This window comes from Canis lupus, chromosome 14, assembly GCF_048164855.1.
Source record: "Canis lupus baileyi chromosome 14, mCanLup2.hap1, whole genome shotgun sequence".
Taxonomy (NCBI): Eukaryota; Metazoa; Chordata; class Mammalia; order Carnivora; family Canidae; genus Canis; species Canis lupus.
Genome location: NC_132851.1, coordinates 15,703,762 through 15,709,701, shown reverse-complemented (window position 1 = coordinate 15,709,701; position 5,940 = coordinate 15,703,762). Strand labels below are relative to the sequence as shown.

The 5,940-nt window shown below is 36.2% G+C and overlaps 1 non-coding gene across 1 annotated transcript; it reads right to left on the bottom strand.

Annotated features, from left to right (window-relative positions):
• Positions 1 to 1,680: 1,680 nt before the first annotated feature.
• Positions 1,681 to 1,787, bottom strand: LOC140604389 (U6 spliceosomal RNA). Its single transcript, XR_012007294.1, has one exon. It is a non-coding gene; the product is annotated as a U6 spliceosomal RNA (small nuclear RNA).
• Positions 1,788 to 5,940: the final 4,153 nt, after the last annotated feature.

Here is a 5,940-nt window from a genome sequence, read left to right as displayed (position 1 = left end):
TTAGTACACTATTTAAGTAGCCAAAATAAAATCAATACAATTATCTGTATTTTTTATATATGTTTTTATTAAGTAATGACAGATATAAGCTAATTGTGCTTTATAGCCATAAAAAAAAACAAAACAAAACAAAAAAAAACTCTCCGGTCTTTAAACACCTAAGCTTTGTAAGCACAGAACAAATAATGTGCTTTATTTATTTTGACCCTGTGATAAACTTTGTGAACAATTAAAATGCATATGAAATTTTAAACTGATTATGCATCCACACTGTGGGTTAAGTCAATATCAGTAAAGAAACTGGGCTTCTTATAATATTGCTACATTAAAGATGTTCGGAGAAAAGAAATCTGAATCATTTGATTTTGGATAATGTCTAGTACCCAGCCAGAACAAAAATGTCATCGATATTTTTATTTAGTCATGTATGTACACAGTCATTTCGAAAACTACGTTTTTGAGCCTATGAAGCACAATAAGAAAAACAACAAAATCATTTATTTCACGTCAAATAAGAGGAATAGGATGATGCCAGGTGGGGGGTGGGGTGGGGAGAAGCAAACTGTTCCAACCTCGGAGTGTTCAGAATCCAGAAAACTCAATCCTAGCCTGTGTATATGCTACTTGCATATATTCAGTTTGAAGAAAAAAAGAAAAGAAAAACGGAGATTTTAGGTGCTAGATCAGAAGTCAACAAGCTATATTCCAAATACCCAATGTGACCTTCTGCTTGTTTTGCATGGTGAATTGAGGGTATTTTATACCCTCGATATTGAAAAAAATCAAAAGTATCCTACTGTGTGACACATGAAAATTACAGGAAACCAAAATTTAGTGGCTATATATAAGGCTTATTTTTTAAGACACTAGACACACTCATCTTTACAATCTTTAAGTACAAGTAACATATTTCTGTTTCAAATATATAGTATTTTGTGGCATACATTGCAATATTACAAGATGTAATCATGATGCTAGTTTAAAAAAATCTAAAGTGTAGTTCTTGTCCACAAAAACCTGAACGTTTAAATAGAAAGAAATTTATTATTTATTAGTCAAAGCTTGGGCTATGTCTTTCGATGTAATTTTTTAATCTGTAATGTTAGGATCCATTAAAATTGGGAATAAGGCTAATCCTGGGAGATTTAACCCTACCTCACATTTTCCAAGAGCCGTTTTCCTCTCAATTATATTTCGGGACTCTCTTGGCTTATTTTCTTAGAAGAGTTTAATTTTCTTGCAGCTCACAATATTAAAAATTAAATTCATACTGATGACCTAGATTTAAAAAAAAAAAAAGAACAAAACAATGGTTGTCCCAGGTAAACTGTTCTATCATATAAATGAGAACTATAGTTCTATAATATTGGAACAAAACTCCCTTCAGACTTAATCTCCCATCAGAAAATTTTCTAGATTGCTTATATGAAAACTTTACTAGTTCTAAAGTTTAGAAAGAATGGTGTAATCACTTCATACATTAGTGTTAATAATTTATTCATTGACCTTATTTTATTGTATGATGCAATTTGGCTAGGAATAGTAATAATAAATTATCTATTCAATTGTTAGAGTTCTAGGGTAGCCTTAATCATCTTCTCTCACTATATTCTTATTCCCTTTTTTCTTTGTAAGGTTTTCTCTTATTTAAAAGATCACAAAATATCATATCCACGGATTAAAAATATGGCCCGTTTCATGAATTTGTGTGTCATCCTTGTAGAGGGACTATGCTAATCTTCTCTGTATCATTTTAGTTTTAGTATATGTGTTGCCAAAGTGAGCACTATATTTTTATCTCTAATGATTTTATTTTATCCACAATTTCTCTTATCACATATATATGTTAGTCTCCAAAATCAACTTTGGCAGCTTCAAATTCCCTCTTGAACATCAAACCTGTGTATTCTAGGGTCCATTGGATATGCCTCTGCATGTTTCACGAACAACTTAATCTCATAATGTTCAAATCTGAATTCAGATAGCTTTCCTTTTCTTCTCCAAATTTACTTCATGCTGAATTTTCTTAATTTCAGTGAACAATATCAATGCCCTCTCACTTTTCTGAAGCCAAAATATCAGCATCATTCTAGACATTTTCCTTACACTTATTCCTCATTGCCATGCCTTCTCTCTCTCCATACACTGAAACAACTGGATGTTACTATCTCTCACTCTATGTACTAGGTTTCTAAGTACTCTCTCCACTCCATTTTCTGTCACACCCTCAGTTTCATTCATCATCTCTTATGCTTATAATGTCTGTATTAGTCTCTTTACTAAATCCCTTGCCTATACTCAATCTCAAACTATCATTTTCCATAATGCTTACGGAAATGACTTAACAAGTCTGCTTTATTAACACGTTTGCCTTAAATAATTCAGTACGCATTGCCCAAATTAAGTCGAAGTATTGTATTATGGTATAAGGAACTGTGAAACTTCATCCTATCTCCTCTAAAATGCATATATTTTTACTTAATCATATTCTATAATTCAACTTTTTGAACTAGGGTCATTTCCCAGAATAAGTTAGTCTTCTCATTGTACTTCTGGGCCTTTTGATAAAATGCTCTATCTGGTTTATTCTCTCAACTTTCTACCTGACTAATTCCTGCTGGATTTTTAAAACCCAGCTTAATTGTAACATCATCTTAAAAGTTTTTCTAGTGTTGTCAGTGAAAATGGCAGAGTAAAGAAATCCAAAAGTTCAACCTTCCATAAAGGCAATGGAATCTTATAAAAACTGTCAGAATCAACCTTTTCTGAATTCTGGAAACAGACCAACAGCTTGCAACAATGAGAGTAAGATTTAAGTAAGAAAAATCATCTGAATCTTGGTGAAAACAGAGCTTTGTGATGTTTTAACTTACGCTGTTCTTTTTTTTTGGGGGGGGGGGGTCATGGAGGGGAGGAAAAGTGAGGGAGAGAGAATCCCAAGCTGGCTCCATGCCCAGTGTGAGCCCAACACAGGGCTCAAATTCACAACCCTGAAATCATGACATGAACTGAAATCAAGAGTCAGGTGCTTAACTGACTAAGCCACCCAGGCACCCCAAACTTAAGCTGTTTTCATTTCACATTCCCCAGTTAATCCACAATTCTTGGATTGGTACCAGTACCAGAGGGAACAGAAAAGACCTCATTCACAAAGAATTGTGGCCATTTGCTTTGACCTTTCGAATGGCTCCCTGGAAGACCAGCTGATGGCTTTGCCTTTATCTTACCTTAGAACTGTACCAGTGCTGTGGCAGCCTTCTGGGGCATTTGTCAAAAACACTTAATAGGGAGGTGTATTAGCTGTCTGAAACAATTGATAACACTTGGAGAAAATCACTTTTTAATTAAAAAGCTTGGGAGACAAGACCAGGGAATGAGATGCTTTGAGGAAATACATGTTTTATTTTAAGATTTATTTATTTATTTGAGAGAGAGAGCACGCACACACAAGTGAGGGGAGGGAAACAGGGAAAAGGAGAGAGAGAGAGAAGCAGATTCTCCACTGAATGTGGAGCCCAAGTGGGGATCTCAGGACCCTGAGATCATGACCTGAGCCTAAATCAAGTCGGTTGCTTAACCAACTGAGCTGCCCTCGTGCTCCAGGAAATACCTATTTTTAAAAGCTCCAATATATTCACAGAAATCTAGAAAGTCATGTGAATTCCCAGAGGGCACATGCTCAAGAAAGAATTAAGAAGTCCCCAAGTTCTCATTCTGACTGATGTTAAGGATCTACACAGGTAGGAAGTAAAGGCTAAGGCAGAGTTGTAAACTACTTAGCTGAGTGTTGAAGGTATGCCCAACACACACCCAGGCCACTGGCAAAGACTGGGAGTTTATTGTTTGCAGGTGTTTAAGCAAATCTCAGTCCAGCCTCTGACTCCCACTTAAACTTACAGAAACATTAGTGGCCACCCCTGACAGATAATATAGGCTTCACAGATTATTTGAGAAAAGCCACCAGATTTCCATACAATAGCGGCAATAAGGAACAACATAAAACCTTGGGGGGGGGGGGGCTTGGGGGCAGTGGCTTCCAGACATCCTGATTTCCAGAGTTGCCACATTATCATATTAAAATTTTTCAATTTTCAACAAAAAATATGATGCATACTAATAAATAAGAGAGTACTGTCCACAAACAGGAGGCGGGGGGGGGGGGGACCAATAAATAGAAATTGTCCCTAAGGAAGCCAAACATTGAACTTACTAGATAAAGACTACTCATATGTTTCTATTTATAGGAAATGTCCAGAATAAGCAAATGCATTGAGACAGAAAATAGATTAGTGGTTTCCAAGGAAACGGGACGGGGGGAAAATGAGAAATGACTCCTTAAAACGGGTATGGGATTTCTTTTTGGGGTGATGAAAACTTTCTGGACTTAAGTACTGGTGATGGTTGTACTACATTGTGAATATGCTACATAGCACTACATAGTACAATTTAAAATGGTTAAGGTGGTGAATTTTAGGTTATGTGAATATATATCAATAAAAATATGAGTGCCCTGCCTCCCAAAAGAAGCTTTCAAGACTTTTGAACATTCTCTTTGGTACTCCTTATAGGTATCATAGGTTCCCATTACACATCTCCACCAGATTCTCCTGAAATTGGTGTTTCTTGGCATGTCTTTTCACCTTGACTGTGGATTCAAGGGGATTAGTGATAATTCTCCTTAGCCTAATAGTTAGAATTGCTCTTGAGGTACAAATCCAGCACAGCAGAAAAATGTGTAATAGAATCTTGTAGATGCTTGCTAGAGATTTACCTGTGATCATTAGGCAGATTCAAAATGAAAATGGTAATTGCCCTGAAAGGAACTGTCCAGAAGGAATATAGTAAATAGGATATGCTGTAGCTATTCACCTTTCAGAGGTGGAAAAAAGAGCCACCTTAGGGGGTGGCCCCACAGAAGCCATAGGCTGAGACATCAAAGGGTTTACTGTAGCTCAAAACATGTTAAGCACAAGTGACACAATTCAACTAAAACACAGATCCATAAAGTTAAAATATAGGATATTAAATGCATTGTTTATGTCAGGAAAAACGTAAAAAGGAGTAAATGCTATAGAAAGAGCTAATGGGGAAATTGTGAAAGGATCTGGCCCTGAATAATGGTTATTTAAACCTTCTTGGGAGTGACTCACCATCTCCCCATCTGTATATGGATTTCTGCCATGTCCAATTGGGTTGTTATCAAAATAAATGTGGTTAACAGATGTCCTCAATGTCTAAGACAATTAATTGGAGATGATGAAATAAGAAGACATTTTAAAATTGTCATAAGTTTGCAGGATTTGGTGGTTAGAAAAACTGTAGTGCCTGTAATAAAATGAGGAAGACAAGAAGGTCAATTCATTTTGAGTGAAAGATGATATCAAAGAGGATTGGACATGTTATGTTGAAGACTAAGTGGAACATATATATAAAAATGCCAGAACTCAGGGTGAAGATTGAACGTTTCTTAATATAAACTGAGAGTTTTTATAAACAAATAAAAGTAGATGCTCTTTTTTTAAAAAGATTTTATTTATTTATTTATTCATGAGAGACAGAGACAGACAGACAGAGAGAGAGGCAGGGACACAGGCAGAGGGAGAAGCAGGCTCCATGCAGGGAGCCCAACATGGGACTCGATCCCGGGTCTCCAGGATCAGGCCCTGGGCTGAAGGCAGCACTAAACCGCTGAGCCATCCGGGCTGCCCATAAAGTATATGCTCTTTAAATTTACTGGGTTTTCTTGCTATAATGACAGCCAGAGGTTGATGAAACAAATCAGGAACACATTTTTAGCAAATGATCTTCATTTTGTTTTTCATTTTTATTTCACCATCATAAACTTAACTCTACAATCCAGTTAGACTTGGAGGTGAGTAAGGAAAATATGGAACTCATAGAACTGCAGTCAGAGCACAAAGATTATAGGCTATTTCCAGG